This window comes from Eulemur rufifrons, chromosome 4, assembly GCF_041146395.1.
Source record: "Eulemur rufifrons isolate Redbay chromosome 4, OSU_ERuf_1, whole genome shotgun sequence".
Classification (NCBI taxonomy): domain Eukaryota; kingdom Metazoa; phylum Chordata; class Mammalia; order Primates; family Lemuridae; genus Eulemur; species Eulemur rufifrons.
Genome location: NC_090986.1, coordinates 56,016,232 through 56,043,207, shown reverse-complemented (window position 1 = coordinate 56,043,207; position 26,976 = coordinate 56,016,232).

Genomic DNA, 26,976 nt, shown 5'->3' with positions numbered 1-26,976 from the left:
AGGCAAAAATAGCTCCTGGTGGTGGTAGAAGTATTGAAATGTCAGTGCCACTAACTGAAAAAAGTCATCCTTAAAGAATATGGCCAGGTACCAAAATCTTAAAGGACTGGCCTCTCCATAAGTGAAAGCAGAATAAAATATATCTGGACATTGTTTTCACCATTTTATTTAAAATTAATATGTATTCTTTAAAGCAAAAACTGTCAAGGTAATTTACTCTTTTGATACTATGAGATTCCAATACCAAGAGGCCTAATACTGATTCCCACTAGCAAATAATTTGGCCCCAAAATTTTGCTTAAAGACTATTCTGATCTCAAACAAGGACTAAAAATGTATATATAAAGCAGCCCATTCAAAATAATCAAGCCAAGAAGGGAAAAATGAGATATTACTTTGGAAACTAAAGGAACTAGAGGAGCAGGTAAGTAAAAATGGCAGGAGAAAGAATATTGTCCTAACAAGCAAGAGTGAAGGCGGAAAAGGATCTGATAGAAATGGAACAAGATATGGGTGTGGAATAGGGCTATCCTGAGTGACAGATTGCAAATCCATTATCCTAGCAGTTAAATGATTTTTAAGTAGCTTTCATTCTCTTACATCATTGTTAACAGGGCTTTATAGTTTCTGCCTCCCACCCAGCCATGGAGATCAGACTAAGGAAATAAATCAGATTTAGTCATAGTTTACTGACAAGAGAAATGAAGATATAATAAATGAAGTTAGTGTAATTTTTAAAAAATACACTTACTTAATGCCACTAGTGTTTTCAGTTCCCACAGAGTCACTTATTAAACTGTTTAAATGTATCCCTAAAATCTTAAGTATAGTGTCCTGTAGTCATCGCCCTATGATAAAATGTCTGATCGGCAGAACAAAAATATTAGGCAGTCTGTTTTCATTTTAACTATAATGAAAATCTTTTAAAGTAATCCTTCATATTCCGTGATTTCCATATTATGCATATTTTCCATAAAATACATTTTATTTTAAAACATCTGAAAGACTATAAAACATATTTTCACCTTAGTTAACATTTAACTTCAATACATATAGCATCTTATTTCACATATTTTTCTGGCATATGATCTTTGTATAACTGAACTTAGTCATAATTAAGTCATAATAATGTCCATTTGATTTGAATTTGTTCTTGCTTTCTAAATCATATTTCTGAAAGCAGAATTCTTAGTTGTTGATGTATCTTTCATGAACATCTTACGTTATGAGTTTTGAAGGGAGAATTCTAGTACACACTGTTCTTTCATTCATTCATCTGGCAAAAAATCAGCCAACTAAAAATAATGCACCTGTCGTCCTAGTTTTGGAGATTCAAAAGTGATTAAGATACAAATCTAGTGCTCAAATCACTCAGCCTTGTAGGAGAAAACAAGACAACAATTAATTAATTTGGAAGGATGTGGTAGATAATATAATACAGATTTGTGCCAAGTGCTAAGGGACTACAAACAACAAAGGATGATTCTTTGTGGAAAATGTGTAGAATGTTTTACGTAACACATACTCAATCTGATCGTGAAAGAGTATTTTATATCTTAGCAAAGAAAGCAATAGCTTTGCAATTATATTTTCTAATTGTGTCTTTCTTTTAAAACCAACACCATCAGCAAAACTTTGCTTAAAATTCATGTGCTAATAAAGTACTATAAATAGGTTTTCTTTATCCTCACATCATTCTGATTGAGAGATTACCTATTTTTTTCTTAATTGTAATAGATTGACCATTTTGGAAATATTCAATTTTGTTTTGTATACTCATGCTTTTAGTCCATCATGTCTAAATCAAATTATGGAAATTATTGTGCTTATGTATAGAGCATACATATCCAAATAAACAAGTTTTTTGCAAATAAATAAAGCATGCTCTATATTTTTGTTATGTTAAAGTGCAGATTTTCTATTTAAAGAGAAAACTTTTCAAAATTAGACTAAAATTACACTTGCACATAATGTCATCTAATTAAGCTAAAATGGCTAATATATACTACCTTAAAAAAGTCTAAACCTCCAAGACCAAAGAATTGTAATTTACTATTTAATTTGATGTATTTTCATTCTCTTTAAGTTTATGACTGTATGTATTTCCTTTACTTGAAATGCAAAACATATATTGTTAGTCAAGTTGTCTCCATAATGCTTCCCACCTCATTAAAATCTTATTTATAAGCTATTTTAGCTAGTTAGATGCCTTAGTAATTACTAATATATTTTAGCAAAATAATTGTAGAAGAATAGTGAAAACAACTCTTTAATGTATGGCTACTATTTTTCCCACAGAATGAAGACATAAAGGAAGATGTGATTAATGCTATAAGTTATATTATTGTTTTTCTACTAAATTATTATTGATATGAGAATATCAATAATACCTTAACTTCTTTAGTTAGTGATGTGCCAGAAATGCAATTTTAGTTGAAGGTGCATTAGCTGAGGATTATCTTTATAATCCCCTAATTTTTGGCCAGATCAGCCACTACATTGAAAATTCAGTGTTATGTATTTGATATGTTCTGATTTTTTTAAACAATTTGAATAGAAAATATTGAATGTACCTTAAATTTTGAACACAAACAGAAGGAATTAAAGTAAGAAATAAAATTTTTAAGCACTTAACTCATACCTGATACATAGAAGATGATAATTAAAATTAAAAATAAATAAATGCATTGACACTTAACACATGTTCTCTTTTATTCCTAAAAACATCCCTTTGGATAAGTATTATACTACCCCCATCAGAGTTCAGGTCTGAAAATGCATCAAGGAAGTTAACTCCTCAAAAGATTAAACTTGTCAAAATATACTCTGTAATAGAGTCAAAGTTGATATCTGCAAAGCACTGTGCCATTCCTTCTTGAACATCATGTTAAAAGATCTTTATGGCCGATTACACCAGATCTATACAGCCAAATGAAATTAAGAGAGGATAAGGTAAATGTCCAATCCACAACAGATTCCTATATAAAACTAGATGAGCTTTATACTTCTATATTTAAACTCCATAGGGACAGGTCTTTTCAGGCAAGATTATTATACTGGTGGTGATTAGATTTCTAAAAGATGTACAGTGATTGAAAAAATTTTCAGAATGCCTATTCAACCTTACTTTTTCATCAATTTATTATGGGAGAACTTCAATGTCAATGGTATTACTACTTATTTATAGAGAATTAGATACTTTAATAATAATATGTTGGTAATTAGCAGAATTTCTCAATAGCTTTCTTAACTTAAATAATCTTTACTGATCACTTATGAGTCAGACACACGTCTAAAAGTGGTCCTTGATTTTTAGTACTAGAAGTTTGAGTTTGCTGTGTTTTTCTGACATCAAATACTAGAATTATCTGTGTAGATATAACTCTTTTCTTAAAAATCCCTCTTAGACTCCTATTTTCTCACGAAGGTTCACAGTGTCAAATAGTCATGGCTTCCTGTAACATACAGAAATTGCAATTAAGTATTTCAATTTCACTCCAATTGAATTGCGACAGAATCACTGTTCAAATCATCATTCGGATAACCATGAACTTTTCCTATTGTGGTTATCACAATAAAATTTCTATCTAAGCAATAATGGCCCATACCATCATTAGTTTTAAAATTATTAATAACATTCCACAACACAGCTGACAAACTGAATGAGAGTGGACATTTTCTACTTTTACACCAGAATGCCAAATGCTGAATTGTATAATTTCTCTTATTAATATATTAATAATTTGTTGAGCAACTGCCAAGTAATTTACTAGACTTTGGGTAAATATTTAGACTTTGACATTTGTATTTAGACTAGACTAGACTTTGACATCGTGGAGTATATTAATACAATTTTCAGGGAAAGAGACATCTAACAGTTAATTTCACTACAATCTATGAATTGTTTAAAAAGCTTCAGACGATTGATACGTAAGTAGTATGCACAGAGTCTCCTAAACCATTATGGTGTTGATATATACTACAATGGAAGCAGTTTTGTCTGTAACTTTTTTCCACTTTTTACCACATCTATGACATTACTAACTGCTGTTCTGGACCATGTCTGTCCATTCAGTCACTCTTAATTAATGTTGCAGTGGTAAAAAAAAAAAAAAAATATATATATATATATATATAAAAATACTGAAGTTCACAATACTTTTATTTGGATCTTATACATGTATATCATTTCTATTTTCTGGATTGAATTAAAGGAAAATAAAAAGGTTGATTTTGCAAGGGCATTTTGAGAAATAATTATATATGAAAATAGCCATCTGAAGCATCATGGAATTACAGAAAAGATTCAACTTTTGCTGCCACATGTACTTTAATTTGACAGCTGTTTGTCTAACACCCAAAGTCTCCATATTTCCATCTAAATATGTAAATATTTGAATATGTATGTGTAAAATGTTTATACACAATTATACATACATACAAATACATACATGTATTAGAAAGACATTTCATATTAGAAATATATTAAATTATGCAAAGTGTGTATCACAAAGAAGGCCCTAAACAAATAAACAAATATGGTTGCTCTTTATTTATAAACTATGAAATTTGTCTATAACTTTTTTCCACTTTTTACCACATCTATGACTTGCCTAACTGCTGTTCTGGGCTACTTCAATCCATTCAATCCCTCTTAATTCACTTGTCACTTCTGTTTATTAAACACTCACAAAAAGAAAATCAAATTCAAATAAAAGTTGTCTAATGCACACATTCCAAAAGAAAACTCCAAGAAGAGCTGCTTTCTTTTCTAGCTTCCTTGTTTATTAATTTTCTGTATTGGAAATAAATTCCTGGTAATAGTTTCTGGGTTCATACAAAAGTGTATGGTATCATTCTAGCTTAAAAAATGTTTCCTCAGGTAAGTGCTTTAGGTATGTAGATGGTCAATATGTGATTTTACAACTGTAAATTATTAACAGTCAGACTAGAAAGATGTCACTGGATTTTTTCTGTGCATGATTTTAATCTCAATCTTACTTCATAAGATCTTTTTGTTATTTGTTTCTTATATTTTTTGTTACTAATCAGCAAATCAGACTGATTAAGTATGATTGATATCTCAAACACTTTTTAAATAATAAAAGAGAGAAAAATTTCCATGACTATTATATAAGTGTAGTAACCCACGTTGTTATACACAGTGCTATGTACACTGTACATAATCCATTGCTATGTACAGTGATCTAAATTCAAGATATATATACATTTTCCTAGACATAGAGATTTATTTTTACTTTCAAAATATTAAGGAGATACAAATATTTTTGTTATATGGATACCTTTTATAATGCTTAGGTTAGGGATTTCAGTCTGCCCATCACCTGAATCGAGCTTTATTTGATATTTGGGTTGCTAGATATTTATCTGTTTTGATACTAAAACCTAACAAAATATTGTGGATCATTTAACTAATTTGTGTTAGACATGTGTAAATATATAATGTACTATTATTATAACACATTATCAACATATTATATATTTATTTTTCATAAATATATTTGTTTTTAAAGTGTATAATTTAAAAATAATATTACATTGTTATTTTTGTATATTGTATTATACATTTCATGTTAGAGATTTTATATCACATGTTATGTTCTCTGTTTATGATGGGAATGTGAGCATTTCAGAGGTAGTCTAATGCCATCACTAAAGTTATCTCTATGACTTTGATGAGAAAAAGTGGAGACAACATCCAAGTGACATCCAGGTCTGTTTTTTTCTTTTTAATAGCTAACAATAATTCCCTGTATATTTTCAAACAGCTAGAAGAGAGGATTTTGAATAGTCCCAACACAAACAAAGGACAAATGTTCAACATGATGGACGTACCAATTACTCTGATTTGATCATTACGCATCGTAAGTATCAAAATATCACATTATACCCTATAAACATGTACAATCATTATGTATCAATTAAAAAATAAAAAGAACCAGCATGCACTACACTAGGAAATAAAACTGAGGTGTACACACATGGGCACAGAAAGATGTAAAGGTCATTGGAAATCAAGAAGAGGGGAAGGGGGAGGGGAGGGGTAAAAATCTATTAATACCTATCAGGTGTGATGGACACTATTCTTCAAAAGACATACTAATAGCCCTGACTTAAGCATTATAAAAGGTATCCATGTAACAAAAACATCTATATTCCCTTGATATTTTGAAATAAATAAAAACCTCAGATGTGATGTCCCATATGTGAAAATGTGAATGAAAGACAGAGTTAGGAAAATAGAATGGACTCTTAAATAATTCCAATTGCAGAGCACTTTCTCATACCAGCAAAGACCCTGGAAAAGGGAGGTGGGTAATGGGAAATGCTCCCAGAATCCATGCCTGGGAGGGGTGACCATCAAGACTGACTATTTCCTACAGTACAGTACCAAAGAGTTCTGGTTTCTTTCCTGAGATGAAGCTTTACTGGAGGGGAGGTTAAAAAGCAAGGGTAGTAAAAGGGCTGCTCTGATGTGGAGCATTTGGGGGACATAGCAAGAGGCTGCCAGGCCCAGTTTATACTGCAGCATCAGCTTCTTCTATCTGCTTTACCCCAAATCTAGCTTTTTTCACTAGTTCTTAGAAGCTTTCAGTCTTTATTTAGTCTGATTCCTTCTCCCTATTCCTCTCCCTTATCTACTCTCTCTCTCCTCCCTGTAGTCTCCCCCCTTCCCGCCTTCTTTAGCTTTGAGAGATATTTTTTTTAACTTACCTTGATCCTCATATTGTAGCCCAAGGATTTCCAGTCTTGGCTGCTCATCAGAATCCCATGGAAAGTTTTATGACTCTCTAAATCCAGACTCCACTTCCATAAATTGATTTAATTGATCTGACTAAATCTAAGGCCTGATAGATATATCTTTCATTTTGACATCAGAAAAAAACAAAAACAAACAAAAAAATAAAAACAAAAACAAAAACATCTTACCAGTGGCTCTAATTTGAAGTGTTATGATTCACTGAGGAAGTCAGAAATTTGGGAGGCCCTTGTGCCTGAGTTCTTGTGACTATAGGTGAGTTTGCATCAAAAGTGCTTTGGCTTCTCGTGGTGTTAGATGGTCCTGCAGAAGGCTTCCATGAGTCTCTCACCGGCTGGAGTATCAGAACTCTTGCCACCAGTTCTCGGCTAAGAAGGAAGAATACCATATGTCTCTTCTGTTCCATGCATCTATAAGGGACTTCTCTGAACTCCCTAGTACAATGGCCTGCATTCCTCTTGGATTCTCCCATGGCAGCTCAGTTTCCTCCCTGCCTGTGTCTTCAGTGTGGCATCTAGACCTTGCTCCCCTGATGGACATTTCCTGGGACATATTAGTCTTAAGGAAGGGGGCGTGTCCCACCAGTGTCTTTCCAGTTCCTGGTTCCTCTTTTGGTGTTCTCCTATTCTACACAAGCTGAATTTCACTTCTCAGATGCTAGGCAGGTAGCAGGTAGTGGATGACAGGTAGGGGATGGCCACAGGATCTGCAAATCTAGATTTCAGCGTGAAATCGCCTGACTTTTAAAGTGAACTTTTTAAAAAAGAAACATTATACAGCCCCCCAAACACATCTGTAGGCCAAATAATGGTCATTGGCCACACGTTTGCAACTATCCCTTACCCCTTCTTCCTTACAGCCTTATGAGTTCAATACATTCATTTAGCACTAACTGTATACAAAGCAGCGGTGTTGGCTTTTAGAATAAAGCTGGGAATAAGATGACAAAAGGCTCTGTTCTTCTAGACGTTATAAAAAACAAACAGAATGATTTCAGAAGATAAGTGCCATAAACACAATGAAAAGAGAATCTGATTGGCAGCAAGTGGATGGAGAGTTTTTTTTTTTTTTAATTTCATCTTATTGTTATGGGGGATACAGAATTGCAGGTTACATACGTTGCTCCTGTACCGCCTTTCCCCTCAAGTCAGAGCTCCAGGCGTGTCTGTTCCCCAGATAGTGCACGTTGCACCCATCAACTTTAGGGAAAGTGGTTTTGAAGAAATGGCCTCTTGAGTTGAACCTGGAATGAGGGAAGGGTGCAAACCAGAGGAGAATAGGAAATGCAAAGGCCCCAGACAAGACAGCATGAAGCAGTGCCTTGGAGAAATACAGCAAGGCTCTAATGCTTAGCACGCTGCGGGGAGGCCAGGCCTCAGCCTTCGGAGTGGGTGAAAGACATGGGGGCTGCCTCAGCAGGACCATGTTTGTCTGGGAATAGTTCTGAGGTTTATTCCAGGGGAAAAGGGAAGTCAGGGAAGGGCCTGCATAAAGGACTAACCAGCTCTGATTGTGTTTTTTAAAATATCGATGCATAATAGATATATTTAGATTCAGAATATATGAGATAATTTAATACATTAACACAATTTGTAAAGATCAAATAAATGTATCTAGGATATCCATCCAAGCCTTGTTTTTAAAGAGACAACCCACAATTCTGCACACAACCCAGTTGTTAGGTTTTTGACTTGTCCTATAGAAGTCAGAAAGAACGCAACTACTTTCTTAAGCTATAACGGGAATGCACTAAATGTAATTGAAGAGTGATTGAGCATATATCTCTAAGAGCAATTTAAGTGTTGAAACAGATTTTTAAAAATCCCTTATGTCACAAAATTATGTGCAAGATATTTCAAAAATTATCACTGAAACAAATAGTGGAATAGAAAACAATAATAATCTAGCTTTATAAATGAGTATACTTAGTGTAAGTATTTGAACCATCTTTCTGAATTAATGCCTAAAGTTATATTTTATCTGCTCTGCTCCTTTGATCTTTATATGCTCACCAAATAAGAATATCTATACATATCTATCATCTGTTGTCTCTCTGTGTATCTATCTACAAATATCTATATCTGCCTACATCTAACCTCTCTCTTTCTATACACACACAAACACACACATTCATACATATAGTATATGCATATATATGTATTAGAAGAAAAACATACTAAAAATAAATATATATACACACATATACAATACATACATATACATATACAATACACACATAAACAAATACAGAGACAGAAAAAGAGAAAGAGAAAGGGAGTGTTAGGCAGAGTGGGAGAAACAGAGAGGTTTTGGATATCATCTTTGAGAAGGAATATAAATATAACAAAATAAAATATGCTTAAATGAAGCAGTGTCATCCAAACCATTAAATATGAGGACTTATGAACCAACAGTTGCAACACATACTATACATATTAACTATCTTCAGAATATGTATATTTCCACATATTTCTTCCAGATTTTCTATAATTATATTGCAATTGAACTGTATGTATTGTTTATTTGGTTTTAACTAAGAGCATTTCAGATTTGTGGCCTTAATTAATACCTAGAGTTTATTTATATCCTCAACTCACTTTTTTTCCTCAAGGTCTGTACCTTGGTTTAGCTATGAACATAATCCTTACTTTCCAAATTCTGCCTTATTGTACAGTTTCACAATGTTGAAGTGTATTTAAAGATATAAAATGAGACAATGTTATTAATATACTGAAATATGAATCTCTAAAATAATGATTTTCCAATGGGCAAAAGTAGTGGATATGAACTAAATATATCAAATCTTAAGACTATGACAAAAGGGCATCTATCTCTATAGTTTTGGGTATCATTAACATAAGATCAGTGTCTCATATGAACTGGCTTTATACGTGTTGTATTAAATAGTCCATTGACAGTCTGATTTCAAAGTTATTACTGTTGTCTTTGTGGCATACATATGTATTGTATATTAAGGTTAAAGACTGAACTTGTGAAATAACCATTATGCCCTTAGGTCCATTATTAGACTAATATTTGTTTAAAAAGAACAATTCCAAAGAGATGTATAAATCATTGTTCATTAGAAATTCTAAGAAAGTATCCTTAGAATAAGTATTTAATTTATTTGGATTTAATTAAATTTTATCAAGAGTGATGCTTATTGATAATTTAATTCAATAAGGAGATTAATAAAATATTTTTTGTTGCAATTATAAGATGCTATCAAGAGAGAACTAATATTATAAACCATTGATTTACATATTATCTGAAACTATATGACATTCTAATATGAAATATTTCTCTGCACAAAGAAGCAAGAAATATCTCTAAGGATGCATAAGCATAGACTTACAAAATCAGAAATGCCCTTAGTTAGATCCAAATAACCAACATATACATTTTGATTGTAATGTAAAGGAGAATGAAATAATCAACTTTCTTATGCTGTGCACTGTACTTGAATGAATACTGCTAAATATTAAATTATTTCCTGTGCTAGGGATGTATCGAGATTACTTATCTTTCATTATCCACTATAGGACAAAGTCATACTTTCTTATTATGTGTATAAAGCATTCTAAGTGTTCTTATTTAAAAAGTATATATTTATTATTCTCTTATTATTTCAGACTGTCAAACCTTTTGTGACCAAATTTTGCCTTTCAATATTTTTGATATTCCATCTCAAATTTGGTAAGCATACTATCAATGTTAACTATTGAGCAAGGTAGGATCAGGATTAGTACATTATTAGGTATGTTTTTTTAAGATTCATATAAATTCATTAATCAAAAATATCTTCTGCAGATCATAATGCAAAAAGTTATACATCAATTGAATTGAATAATTGTCCAATGTACATTTCTCCATCTTGTCAACAAGGATGTCATGATATAATTTAAAAACCTATTGTCTTCCTAAATTTGTCATCAATGTTTAATAGTTTTCAGTATATAGATCCTTGACTTCTTTAGTTAAGTTTACTCCTAAGTATACTATTGATGCTACTGTAAATGAGATTATTTTCTTAATTTCTTTTTCAGAGTTTACTGTTAGTGTATTGAAACATTATGAATTTTGTATGTTGATTTTGTATCCAAATGCTTTATTGAATTTGTTTGCTAGTTTGAACAGTTTTTCTTTTCTTTTCTTTTCTTTTTTTTTTTTTTTTTTTCCCGTGGAATCTCTAGGGTTTTCTAAACATAAGATCATATCGTCAGCAAACAGAGACAATTTTATTTCTTTTTCTTACTGAATTTCTCTTGCTAGGACTTCCATTACTATGTGAAACAGAAGTGACAAGAGTGGGGCCATCCTTGTCTTATTCCTGATTGTAGAGGAAAAGCTTTCAGCTTTTCACCTTTGAGTACGATGTTAGCTGTGATGTTGCCATATATGGCCTTTGTTGTGTTGAGGTATATTCTTCATATACCTAATACATTGACAGTTTTTGTCATGAAAGGATGTTGAATTTTGTCAAATCTAGATATTGAAAATTATAAAGCATTGATGAAAAACTGAAGAAGACCCAAATAAAAAGATATTCCACATTCATGGATTGAAAGAAGTAATATTGTTATAATGTCCATACCACCCAAAGTTATCTACAGATTCAATGCAATCCCTGTCAGCATCCCAATGTCATTTTTCACAGAAATAGGAAAGAACTTTCCTAAAATTTATATAAAACCAAAAAGACGCTCAATAGCCAAAACACTCTTAATCAAAAAGAATGAAGCCAGAGATATCACACTATCTAATACCAAAATATATGACAAACCTATAGTAATATATAATATATGCAGCATGGTACTAGCGTAAAAACAGACACATTGACCAATGGAACAGAATAGAGATCTGAGAAATAAGCCTATGCATTTATAGTCAATATATTTTTGATAAAGTTATCAGGATCCCATAATGGGGAAAAGAGAGTATCTTCAATAAATGATACTGGAAAAACTAGATATATATATATATATATGCAGGAGAATAAAATTGGGACCCTATCTCATCCCCTATACAGAAATAAACCCAAAATGGATTAAAGGCTTAAATGCAATGTGTGAAATTGTAAAACATCATTATGTGATGCATGGCTATATATAAAAGATGCTTAACATCACTAATCACCAGGGTAAGGCAAATTAAAATCACAATGAGATATCACCTTACACCTGTTAGGATGATTATCATCAAAAAGACAAAAGATAAGTGTTGGTAAGGATGTGGAGAAAAGGATTATTTGTACACTCCTGGTAAGAATGCACATTATCACAACCACTATGGAAAAAATATGGAGATTCTTCCATATTTTATTAATACATATGTTTAGAAAGTTGCTATTCATCACTTTATGCATTTTTAAATCATTTTTTGTATTTATCCTCATTTTTCAAAAACTTATTATGTATATTACATATTGTAAATATTATTGATATCTTCCTGTTTGTCAATATTCTTTGGATTTTTAATTTTTCTGTTTTGCTATGCAGAAGTATTTTTTTATGTAGTCAAAGTTACCAATCTTTAACTAAATAGGGCATTCTTTCCCCAGTGTATGTTTTTGTCGGCTTTGTCGAAGATCAGTTGGTTGTAGGTATACGGTTTTATTTCTGGGTTCTCTATTCTGTTTCATTGACCTATGTGTCTACTTTTGTACAGTACCATGCTCTTTGGGTTATGATAGCATTGTAGTATACTTTGAAGTAGGGTAATGTGATGCCTCCAGAGTTGCTCTTTTTGCTTATGATTCCTTTGGATATTCAGGCTCTATTTTAATTTCATATGAAATTTAGGATGATTTTTTTTCTAATTCTGTGAAAAAAATGGCATTAGTGTTTAGATGGGAATGGCACTGAATCTGTAAATCACTTTGGGCAGTATGGATATTTTAACAATATTGGTTCTTCCAATCTATGAGCATAGGATATGCTGGGAAAACTGGAAAGCCACATGCAGAAGAATAAAACTGAATCTCTATCTCTCACCAAACACAAAATTAACTCAAGATGGATTAAAGACTTAAACTAAGACCTGAATTTTTCTTCTAAAAATTCTAGAAGAAAACTTAGGAAAAACTCTTCTGGGCATTGGTTTAGGCAAAGCATTTACGTCTAAGGCCCCAAAAGCAAATAGAATAAAAATAAATAAATGGGACCTAATTAAACTAAAATGTTTCTGCACAGCAAAAGAAATAATCAACAGACTAAATAGACAACCTACAGAATGGGAGAAAATAGTCCCAAACTATACATCTGACAAAGGACTAATATCCAGAATCTACAAGGGACTCAAATAACTCCATGAGAAAAAAAAAAAAAAAAAAAACAACTCCATTAAAAAGTGAGGAAAAAGCATAAATGAACATTTTTTAAAAAAAGATATACAAATGGCCAAGAAACATATGAAAAAATTCTCAACATCACTAATCGTCAGGGAAATGCAAATTAAAGCCACAATGAGATACCACCTTAACCCTGTCAGAATGACCATTATTAAAATGTCAAAAAACAATAGATGTATTTTGGCTCATCTTGGGTCTGTCCACTGGTGCTGGGTCAGGACCAACGTGACAGGAGTGAGAAAGTGTGAGAGGAGTCATTATACCTGCTGCACAGAGGAGGGTCTGAGGTTCAGCAGCACTACCAAGGGTGACCTAGGGAGGCCTGGGCTAGGGAATGACACTTCATGGTACCCAAACTTCCCACAGGGTCCAATGGCAGTAGACACACTCAGGGACTTGCCTCAGAGACAGGGTCTTACTGTGTTGCCCAGGCTGATCTTGAACTCCTGGCCTCAAACAATCCTCCCTGCTTGGCCTCCCAAAGTGCTGGGATTATTTGGAGGAGCCACACTGTGCCCTGACTTATGCAGGTCTTAACAGTCTCCATTTGGCTGCAGAATGGCAAATGGACTCTTGGGTAAAGAAGAAGGAGCATGACCAGGGAGGAAGTTACTGAAGTAGTCCAGGGCAGTGGCTTCCCCCAGGAGGAATGGGGTCTCCTTGATGAAGCTCAAAGTTTCCTGTATCATGATGGGATCCTGGAGAACTTTGCACTGATGACCATGAGTAAGGACCTTCTGAAAAGACTGTTGCTCTAGAAAGAGTGTCACATGTCAAGATTCCTAATTCAAGCCTGTCTCCCCAGAAGGCCTAACCCCATGAGGTGTGTGGGCTGATCTTAAATGATATTTTGTATAAGGCTTGGAATCAGGGAACACATCCTGGGCAGAAGTCATACACATGTGGGCATTTGGGAAACAAATCTGTTTCAGTACAAATCTTCATCAGCACCAGAAGTAGCACATTGGAGAGAAACCCTTAAAAAAGGAAATGAAAAGAGCCTTGGTTGTGAAGAGCTGCAGATTTGGTGTGTCAGAGAAGCCTTTTACTTGTGGGAGGTTGACAAGGACTTCTCCAGCAACTAAAGTCTTCTCCAACACCAGGCCGCTGTTAATGGGAAGAAACCACACAATTGCACTGCTTGTGGGAATGCTGTTCACAGTGGGAAAAGTCATTACAATTGATGTAAATGCAAGAAAACCTTCAGCCACATATACATACATGTTCAGCATCAGAGGGGCCCCAAAGAAAAAAGGCCTTACAAGGGCAGTGAATATGAGAAACACTTCGCTCAAAGGTTTAACCTCTTTCAGCATCAGAAAGTCCACTGTGGAGAAAGGCTTTATGAATGCAATGTATGTGGAAAATTCTTCACACATATCTCCAGTGTCATTCAACACCAGAAAATTCAGAGCTTCTAATTAGAAGTTGATAATACTTGTGAAGAGGTTATAGTCCATTCGATTTTCACAGTAGTCTCCTTGCCAATGTTTTACATTAGATAGAACATATTTTGATTTTGTTTTTCAAATACTGCTTATTCTACCTGAATAAACGTGGTCTTTTTTGTTCACTATAATACTAATGGATATAAAATACATTATATATTTTAGCACATGTATTGAGTCAATAAAATATTTATAAATTTGTGTTTTAAATTCACAGTTGTTCTATAACCTTAAATAACATGATTAAATTGTGGATTAAGCTATTTAATATTCTCAATTCCCTAGCAGGCAATGTATTAGTTCATGCAACAACGTGAATATTTTACAAAGTCTATTTTTCCATCAATTTCCAACATTTCCCTCTTGCAATTCAAGGGAGATTACAGGTAGTATTTGGACACCTTAAATATACTTCGTTTTTCCTGTGTTTTCTCAAATGGCTTCATGTGAAATTAAATATGATATAGAAACATACTCTAAACCACCAAATAACCCCATTCAATCTTCCAGAAAAAGTAATTTGAAAAACAAAGTCACTGCTATATTTCAAAGCTAAAAAAAAAAAAATGGACACCAGAATGTGTAGTCAAAAAGGAAAGAAAAATATATATTAAACTATGTGTACTATGATGAAATGTGAAATGAAACAAATGGAAAATAAAGATGATCGAAGGGTTTTTTTTTTTTTTAATTTTAATTTCTGAGCTTAAAAGTGTACCTGAATATAGGCCAATTGCAGTTTGGAGGTTTGTACCTGAAATTATAAATTATATAGAAATTATAGAAAACCATGAGGCAGCTTAATTTGGTCAAATAGCTCACTGAATTGTTAGGATTAATTACTTATTTAATATGTTATTGTCAAAAGTTTTCTGTTCTCCTGGGCATTCCAGAAAGGAAGGATGTTATTTACTTTGTAGTGCATAGTCAAAGAACTTTGCATAACTGAGATCTCACAGCTAGAAGGAATAATTGTAAAAAAAAAAAAAAAAAAGAGTATTTATTGATTCATGTATTATGTTGAGATCAGAGGCTAGGATTTTATTACATTTAATAGCTCTTTTAGCCCCCAGATAATAACTTATAGTAATATCAGTACAATATATTAATAATCATAACCAACTGATACTACCAGGAGGAATATCCCTGCAGGGGACAAACTGTACTGTGCCCCCCCCCCACCTGATGTTCATGTCTTTGTGTAATCTCCTCTTCATTAGGGTGGGCAGGATCTGTGACTTGTCTATCACCCAATAGACTATGGCAAAGGTAATGGCATGTCACCGCTGTGATTATGCTACATTATTTAAAGCTCTGTCTTGCCAGAAATCTCATTCAAGACACTCTTCTTAGATGGCTGTGAAGAAAATAGTGACCACTTTGGGAGGCTCATGTGGCAAGAAGATAAGAATGGTCTCTTGGAATTAAACATGACCTCCCACTGACAGTCAGCAAGAAGTTGGAACCATCAGATCTACAACCACAAGGTAATAACTTCTGCCAACAAAACTGAGTGAACTTGGAAGTGGATTCTTCCCTATGCTCAGATGAGGATGAGAACACAGCCTGGCTTATACATTGTTTGCAGCCTTGTGAGTCAGACAACCCACTCTGGGTGAACCTGGACTTTTGATCTACAAAAACTGACATGAATGTCTGATATTTTAGGCTACTAGGCTTTTGTAATTTGTTATATAAAAATAGATAACTAATACAACCCTCAAAACTTAATGAGGAGGAGGACACACAGAGACAAGTGTGTATACAAATGCAGGTTTAAACATGAATGCTGGGATCTTTTCTTCAAATTGGTATTAAATGATCAACACTTAAGTGCACATACAGTAATAACATTCATCGGGCATCAGGCAGATGGGAGGGGGGAGGAGGGGATGGGTATATACACACCTAATGGGTGCGGTACGCATCATCTGGGGAATGGACATGCTTGAAGCTCTGACTCGGGTGGGGTAAAGGCAATATATGTAACCTAAACATTTGTACCCCTGAAATACACTGCAATTAAAAAAAATTAAAAAAAAAACAACAGAATCAATGTGAACACCAACAACAAAAAAAGTAGTTAAAAAATTAAGTTCATTTAATTTACATAAGTTTGATCAAAACACTTATACTTTGTTCAATTATAAAATGACAAGTTTTGATTAAATAATATTTAATCTCAAAAAACATGAATGCTACATACTGGAATAGAGGAAAGATTCAAAAATTTAAGACTTTAGGAAACTTGGATCTTTATCGTAATTATTCATTTCAAAACATGAAAAGTCACCTAATCCCTGAACCTCAATTTCCTCAGTGTTAAAATGTAAGAAAACATATTCTATTGGATTGTCAGGAATATTGCAAATATCAAATTATGTATAGTAAATGCTGTAGAATTGCAATGTATATAATTATCAATTACTTGAAAAAACATTGTCCAACTTTTCAAAAAATCTTCAGAAGTTAACTCCATTACAATATTGTGGTCATACAGAGTAAGATTGGTTCACTCATTTTTGGCAGATTTGGAGTTCTCAAGTGAACAGTTTTTTATTTTATAATAGTATTTTATTTTGCTACCTTTCAAAATCTCTTTGGTGCCATTGATGTGAATCCTGAAATTAGTAATAAAAATATGTTGAACTTCTGAAGTATCCACGTTTGTGTTAATTTAATTTTTGAATCAATGTTTCAGAAATGCACTCAAGGCTATATTCAGAGGTTCAATATGTTTTAGCTCTTATAAGTAAAAAGGCCTCCTTTGCTATGAAGAAAATTTGAAAATAAAACTTTAGGCTAGTATTCAAAAGACAGCTTTTAACAAACCATTAAAGAGAAGGGAAACTCAGAAAAGCATGCAGAGTAATGGCATAAGATCAACCACGTCATCTTTTAATATTTAATACCTACAATGAGTACACTGAGACTCCTATCTCAGCAATCATGAGAATGAGCAACTTAGTTGTCTAAAGTCCTTCTTAAAAAACATCACATGAAGCAAATCTAAAAACTAACTAGCAGATGACCTTCTATTACATTCTTGCTATATTGCTACTGTTTTGGGTGAAAACAAATGAAAGCAGATAATGTCCATAGCCTAGTGATGCATCTGGTGCTGCTATAGTGATCCTAGAACAAACATTCACAGGATTTCAGAGGATTCTAGCCTCACTGTTTCTATCTGGTAAACTTTTTCTATCATGCTCTTATGAAGTTTGTATTCCTATTTGACTTCAGGGAGGGAAAATTTAATATATCAAACTTTTCACAAGCTTCTGTCAATCTGTTCTAAATGTCATTATCTCATTCAAAAATGACAATGACATTTATATAGTAATTGTACCATGTGTATTCATATTACCATTTTGATACAATTTATCTTCTTTAATAAACTATAAGGACCTTGACATCCAAATTTAATCTCATCTCCTAGTTAGGAGCAAAATATTCATCAAATAATATATATTAACATAAATGACTTTTATATGAATAATGCATAATTAAGCTCTGTGATAACAGCTGTAAAAACAGCTTTTCATTGTAAATTCTCAAAGATTGATCTTTATATTGAAGTATGAAGTACTTGTGGAGCATTATAGTTCAGATTTCTATTGAAATGGTTTCATTGAGAAGCATGAGAATGATACAGCATTTGCTAGTTTTGCACTCAGTCATTCCAAATTTGTTTCAAGAAATACTGTTTTCCTTTGATAGTCCAATTTGGTGTAAATAAATTGTTGTAGATTACAGAATTGTCTCCTTGCCATTACTCTTACCTTCTCAAAAATAATTGTCTCAGAGGTAGAGAGATGTACATCTTGGCAAAGAAACCTCAAGTCGTATGTCTGATAGCCAAGAAGCTGCGTAAAATCTGATATGTGATCTGAAGAAACTGGAGCAAAAAAAAGAGAAAAAGATTAAACTTTACTGAATGTGTATAATGGAGGATAGGTAAACGGAAGTGAGTTTATTCAAGCATAAGAAAGCGAAAGCTTGGAGAGACACATCATTAGTGTGGGGTTATATGAAAAAGGTCTTGTAGAGTAGTAGTGAATAGTTTTTCCTCTCTATTCACTGAATATAGGACAAGAGGGAATAGGTTTAAATTGCAGAAAAGTAAGTACTTCCTGACTGTGAGTATCATAAGCCACTAGAATGTGTTATCATGGGAGGTTACAGTGTCTCTTTCTCTGAAGGTGTCTGAGAAAAAAATCCTTTATAAAAATCATCCTCCAATAATTTAGGCGCTATCTTAGTTAAAAGCAGTGATAATCTAATGTTAACTCATGGCCCTATTTAATCCAATCCAAAGAGTGAATTATGTAAATGCAAAGGTTTAAACGTGTACTTTTTCAAAGTAAAAAGGTGTACAAGATTTTTCATTCAAGAAAGTTCATTAACTTAAAATTCTAAAATATAATAATCTTACTTAATTTTCTTTGCCAAATTGAACGAAAGCATTTCATGAAAGACAGAAAAGTCAAATCTTGCTGTACAACCCACTGCTATGGAGGTCATATAGTAAAATGTCACTTAAAAAATAGAATTAAATACATTTATAGCCACTGAAACTTATGACTTTTAATATGGGGATAACCATTTCTCATGCTTTAGGGCATAAAGTAATTGCTGTAAGGGTTAGGGGGGAGATTTTTATTTTCATGTACAAACATTCTAACATTTGTTATTTGACATTTGCGATTGTATTCCTTATTTGTTTATGCTATTTCTTCTTCTTTACAGCACCACACTCTGGCCTTTGATACTTACTGTGTCCCACAGAGACTGTGCAAACAGACTAATGAGGCGACATTTATATATTCTTGTGGAAATCCAGTAAAAGATCATAATGTAGCCATTTTACCTTTAAGAAAGTTGAAACAAGATATATAAATTAAACATTATGCTTGGATAAAACATTTTAAAACATAAATTTCGTATTGGTTCATATGAAAAATAAAATGTCATTATAGCAGCTTATTCTAGGAGATAATCAGAAATTCTTATGGCATATATATTACAAGCATTAAATTAATCAGTTCATTCTGTGGATAAGGAGAATGGGAAGTTGTTTCCCACTTTGAAGGAGTGTTTCTAGTACAGACAGCATGGAAGAGAAGAGTTCTGAGGAGAAAATAATCACATAGAAGAAATCAAGGCAATATTCCAAAGTCTCATTTTTGATGACTAGAGGGATTTGAACCTGAACATAAAAGTAGACTCATAATTGAAACAAATAAAAATCATGTGAGAAATAGGAATAATAGCATGCATTATTTTTACCTTCAGAAGAATTCAGAGCTATAATCAAAGAAACAGGAAATAAAAATAAAATTATTCTATGTTCTTCTTAGACAGAGTCTTAAAGAAAATCGTTCTTTAATGTCCCTCCCAACTCTGTCATTTTTAAAAATATGTGTGTTTCCCTGGCTTATAACAGAGTAAATTCCTCTCCTATTTCATTCAGGAAAGGTCACTTAGAAATAAACATCTAGAAAGTAAGCATCTCCACTGTTTAGGTTCAACTCTTAATGCTTACATTCCTGACCGTTTCACCAGCAACTTCAGTCTTTGTACTAGTCCCATTCTGTAAGTTGTATGTCTTGCGAAATGGAAAGCTGCAACAAGGTATGTGATGAGAGATTAATGAGTTACAGGAGAGAAGAACAATACATAGTATTTGTACCTGCCTAAACCACTGGCATGCCTGTAAACCATCCATATCAAGCATACTATACTTTTATTCCACCCTTATGTACTTTATTTCACCTGTTTATTATATCATCCCTTCTAGGCTCTGAGTTCCCTAAGGGAAAGATCATATCTCAAAGACTTTAGTATTCACAGGTCTGAAAATAGTATGGAACACAGCAAACTATGAATAAAATGTTTGTGAAATAAATACATAAATGAATTAACATGTGGGATCAATTTCATACCCATATCTCCATCCCCCAAAATAGCAATACTATTCCCTGTGAAACAAGTCCATTTCTAAGACCAGTAAAACATTATTTGGTTGTTCTATTGGTATTCATGAGAGATGAGGGATTGGTTCCAGGAGCTCTGTGGATACCAAAATCCATGAATGTTCAAGTTCTTATGTAAAATGGCATAGTATTTACATTTAACCTACCATCATTCTGCCATATATTTTAAATCCTCTCTAGATTAGTTATATTGTTATAGTTATATTATTAATCATGAAATGTTCAATTTCCTTAAGTACTAAGTTTGACAGTTGATATCTCTGACATTTCACTTGGACACTTCTTTTTTTTTTTTTATTGTGAAGGTACATCCTCAGTCTTACAAATGCACATTTTAACTTATGATTATATTTCAAATTTCTTTTAGAACAATTTTTGTGAAACCATGGATAAGTAAAAAATGTGTGTTATTTTTGAATATAAGTTCTGTCGTGGAACCAATGCAGTGCAGACAGCTTGAAATATCAATGAAGCGTTTGGGACAGATGTGGCTAATGAACACACAATACATCGATGGTTTGAAAAGTTCTGTCTTGGTGATTTTAATTTTGAAAATGAGCCATGTGGGCGACCTGAGACCAAGGTGGACAATGATGAGATGAAAACTATAATGAAAGAGAATCCATCTCAAGCTATGCATGAATTAGCAGCAAGGATTGACGTTGCTATTCCAACAATATTGGACCATTTAAAAGAAATCGGCAAGGTAAAGAAGCTGGATAGATGGGTGCCACCTGAATTAAACAAGTGTCAGAAGAGAAATTGTCTCGAAGCTTGCCTTTTTTTGCTGTCATGACATAAAGGCGAATCATTTCTACACCATATTGTTACATGTGATGAAAAATGGATTCTTTTTGACAATTGCAAGCCTTTGGCACAGTGGTTGGATAAAGATGAAGTGCTGAAATACAGTCCAAAACTGCATATTCATCACAAAAAGTTAATGGTGTCTGTTTGGTTGTCCAGCACTGGTATTATCCACTTCAGCCTCATGAAACCTGGTCAGTAGATTACAGTGGATGTCTACTGCAACCATTTGGATGAAATGATGAGTATACTTGTGATTAAGCAGCCAAGACTGGTCAATAGAGACAGGCTAATTCTCTTGCAATACAACACTTGACGACTTGTCTTAAAAACAACAGACAACGCTGCTTAAACTACAGAGGTTCAACTTGGAAACTCTTTGTCATCCATCATATTCACCAGACCTTTCACCAACTGACTAGAACTTTTTCTAGGCTTTGAACCACTTCTTGCAAGGAAAAATATTCAATTCTCAACAAGCTGTGGAAAACGTCTTTTGCCATTTCATAGCCACTTGCTCTCCAAGCTTCTTTGCTGTTGGTATAAACAGGCTCCTGTTAACATGCGTCCGTAGTTTAGGCTCATACTTTGATTAATTGTACTGCTTCTTGTTTGAGATATAATAAACTACACTTTTGATTCAAAATGGGACATTTCATAATTAATGACAATAATACCTAATACAATGTAAATGCTCTGTAAATAGTTAATTATATTGTACTTTTTAATTTGTATTTTTCATTTTTGTGTTATAATCTTTCTTTTTTTCTGAATAGTTTCAACCTCTGGTTGGTTGAATCCCAGAATGTGGCACCCACAAATATGGAGGGCTGAGTGTAGTGGTGTATGCTACCTAAACATTTCAACCTGATTGGTAACTTTATTTTCTGCTTGGATATTTTTTCAAATTTGAGATGTGATATTACCCTGTAAAATCTGTTTTCAACTACCATACAGAAAGAAAATCAAGTGTTAAAGCTCAGAAGTAGGTCTGAAATTCTTTGAACCAGCAAGAATCCAGGAAGTCTTTGAACCTTTATATCAAAGCCAGAGTAAGAAAAATAGCATTCTTTTATGTGGGAAAATCCTCAATTCTAGAAAAAATGGTCTCAATTACCATAGTGTACAACTTGGCACATTCATAGATAGATGATTCTAGAGGGTTATTCAAAAAGAATAGCAAAAGCAAACTGTATCAGGATTCTAGCACACATGAAATTTATTCGACCAAGAAAGTTTCATATCAATATTTTTTACTGAGTGATCTCTCATGTTATGTAATACATTTTAATACTCTCAAAAATCATATTATATTGCGTTATGATGAATTTATTACCTAGAATGTGTGTATTGGCTTATATTTAGAAAGTTTATTCATTGGAAACTTTTAAATGACATTACCATTTTAACTTAGTAACTAATATAATAGTATTCCTAAAAATTCCAATATTGTGACTAAAATATTTAAATCAATATTATATATTTTATAATACATTAGACTATCAAATAAAGAACAAAACCTGTATTTTTTTTCCAAACGTGAAATGTAGGCAGCAGGTTTCTAATGCTTTTTTAATGCTAACAAAAATAGAGATACTTTGTGAAATATGATTTTATGATCAATATAATTAAAATATATACTTTGTAAATGTATCAATTTGAAAAGTTCTTTCTTTTGGAACAATAATATTAGGATGAGATGTCTTTAAACAACATCAGGAATAATTGGTGAAATATTTAGTATGAGATGATTCAGCAATAAATTGGGAGTAGATCTCTTCCTATTTAGGTCTACCTAGTTATCTGCCTTAGAGTGGCTAGCACTATTTTTTTTAATTCTAGTAAATGCCACTTGCATATTATATCCTACGATATGTTGTGAAAAATTTTTACCAGTTTTCTGCTATCTCTTCATATTCCTAACACATGTGTTTTCTTAATTTCTTATTCTCTAGATCCTATGGAACAAAACAGTAATCGTGAAAACAAAGTGAATATCTAATAAGAAAATATTCAGGTATTTCAGAGTAGTATACAAAACAAAAGGGTTTTACGCCATCTAGGAAATGTTATTTTTAATCTGAGAATTCTCATTGCTATTACTAATATTAAGTAGTTTTATACCTACTGGAAAACCTAAATTATTTTTGTATGATCTTGAGTTTCGATTAGTATAACCTAAACTATAACAAGATTATTTTATCATCATTTTTTTCTCCTATAACCAAAAGTCTAAACCGTGGTCATCAAAGAACCAGTGTGTGTTAATAGAGTACATCCGTTAGTGTTGAAAAAGGCGTATGTCAGATGCAATGTCTGGCATTATGTAGATAAGCGCTGATGTAAAGGGAACTATCAAGGACAAGGACAAACCAGTTAATATTTAAAATGTTTAAAGTCAATTTTGAATAAAGGAGAAGGGAGAAGATAATAAAAGTATCAAAAGGAAGTGAAATTAATTCATACAATGAAATGAAGCAAAGGAGGAACGATGTGTACCAAATATTTAAAAGACTAAACCAAAGAAATGGTATTTTATATATTTGGGCATTACATAAAAGAAATTGAGAATAGATTAAAAGGCTCACACAGGGTACATCAAACTGTCAGAAACGTTCAAACACTTTTCATTATTTTTTTCAAATGAAAAGGTTATACTGATTATATTTTTTCAACTATCTTGTTGTCCCATATGTAGCAATGTTATGGATTATTTCATGAAAATGACTTTCTGTACAGTAGAGAAGACAGAGATGCTGTCCATAACTAGCAATACTGGAATAGCCAGTAAAAGCCCGACAACGCAAACATGTGGATGACAGTTTTCAGCATCCTGCACTTTTTTTTATTACTGTGCTTCTGATCCCCTTCAAGTCAGTTTATCTCACTGATAATGTCAGCAGCCACTGGAGTGGCCTCCGTAGTTTAAGGAAGTTTCGATAAGTGATAGTTCGTTTGCATAAACAAATATCCAGTAAGGTGTTTCACTTGCCCAAGTCTGTGTGAAATATATACAAATCTTCAAGCTACAGTGATTAGTAGAAGCTTACATTGCCAAAATTGTAGAGGTTTTAGGAAGTACTATAAATACGTAGTAGTTTATACTCTTCACTCTCTGAATTCAGAGGAAGTTGACAGATAGAGTTAGATGTTAAATTACTTGATAAAGTTTGTATATATAGTCAGGGAAAAATTCAGACTAAATCAAAGAATTTATTACCGCAAAATCTGGTGCTTTCCCATCTCACAATACTGCTTTGATGTGTATATTAAATATAGTATAATTAATATTTTAATAATATCTCCATCATTTCTCTAATTATTCCAAATAAATCATATTCCATATTTTCCATGTATTTGAAAGAATATTTAATTTCTACAAAAATACATGCAAAGTTAACATACTTCAGAATTGTCCTATTAATGTTTGGTCAGAGTATTTTATAATGAATAAAAAAGTATACTTATGTCAATTTTATAAATGTGCAAAGTATGTTATTAAGCATTCAAAATATTATCAAAATGTTTTCAGAAAAATAGTTAAGGAGTAGAGAAAAATATACTGTTAATAAATCATTTTGTTAAATGAGACTTTTTTCAGGTATTATTTTATGGATGCTCTAAAATTAAGTATAAATTAGGAAATAAAGATTAATAAAGAGAATATTGACAAAGTTAGATGTAAAGGAAAATGAAATAATAAGGGGTAATACATATAGACTAATAATAATATATATAGACTAGAATATATATAGGCTAAATATATATAGACTAATAGTGCTATTGCAGAAATGATGTAAAATAACAAAGAATAAAAAATCAACTTAGTAGAGTAGAAAATAAAATGAATATCAAGTCTGAAAATATGTAAGAGGTGATAATAATAGGGTTTCTTCAATAATATGTTGAAATCACAACTTTATTATTTTTTATCATTTAGTAAATATTATTTTATGCCCATTATATCTTCAAAGCAGATTTATGTTTTTTCAAAAAACTAATCTGGACTTTTCATTTAATTATTTTCTCTTTTGTTTTCATTTTACCATAATAATATTATGTTTCTGAAATTCTTTGATTTTGCTTGATATATCCTTGTCCATCCTTTGACTTTTGAATTATGCACTCATTTCAGCCCCACAATTCTAAAAGATTATTCTTAAGAAATGAAAATGTGCAAAAATAAATATGTATGATAATCTTTAGAAATTATAAACATCCAAAAACTCTTCTTAGGCATAGTTAAGTGAACATGTAGAAAGTGTTTACTAAACATTAAGTTAATGAACAACATTGCAAACCAGTAAGCACAACATGATTGCACTTTTTCTCATGTGTGCATACACCCACACACTCTCACAGTGATATCAATTGCTTCAATTTATTCTTCAAATTTCTCCCTGAAATAGACTGTCCTTATCAGGATGGAAAAGAAAATTACTATAAAATTAAATGGTGACATATAAAGCAACTACTGATTTAGTTGGGGCAGTTACTTTTTTTACAGGTGAGATTTACCTTTTAAATGCCTCATGATGACAATCGCATTATTGTTACGGCATTTAAGTTAAGGAATTTGAATACTCTTTGATCAGTAGAAAGAAATGAAGTGTCTCTAGCAGAGGAATTTTATAATACAGTTCTACTTCAGAAGATTAAAATAGCTACAAAAATGTATAATTTTAGTGGAAAAAGACTAACAAGAAAGAGGCACAGCTGTAAGAGTAGCTGCAGTCCAGCGGAGAGCTAATGTGCCACGCAGAGGAAATAGTACTTAAAAGGAAGAAATTAATTTGGCAGAATTTGTATTGGCAGATAAAATAATAATAATGTGTTTTGAGCACAAAACTCCTAATTCTCTTATACCCACGTTCTTCCACCGTGATCAACTTATAGCTGTGCTATGTTTCACCTTTATCACTTTGAAACACAAGGATTGAATCCTGCTAGAAAACGACACAAATATTCAGGTTAGACCACTATACAAATATAATTTTTAACCTTGCCTAATTCTTCAGTGCTGCCTAACTTTTCCAAATAGAAGATAATAAAATAGTAGTTTTCCACTTTTTCTCTGTCTCCAACGTGGAGCCTGCTTAATTGAAGACGAGACCAGAGCTTATTTTTGCATGGTCTCCTAAAACTTCTTGACAACGCTTCCACCACCCTCTTAATTTGTCTTTATTTCTTCTGACCATTTTCAGAAAAAGAGAAATCTCTTCTCATTTTTCGGTATATCTATATTTTTTTTTCTTTCTTAGTTACTCATTTCTATTTTCTCTTAGATGTTACCCTACAAGCCATCTCCTCCCTCTAATATTTTCTATTAGTCAATAAACGTTTATGTCTGAAATTAAAATAAATGTTCTTTTCTATTTTATTTGCTTTCTCATTAGCACCTGCTCTTTCTTCTTCCATTTCTATTGCCTCTTATCTTTGATTGACTCATCAATTTACAGCAATTTGGTCTTTACCTAATACTGTTTAAACCATTATAATTCCTTATACTAAGATCACTGCTGTACCTTGAATGTTTGTCCCCTCCAAAGCCCATGTTGAAATTGGATGGCCAATGTGACAGTATATGGAAGAGGG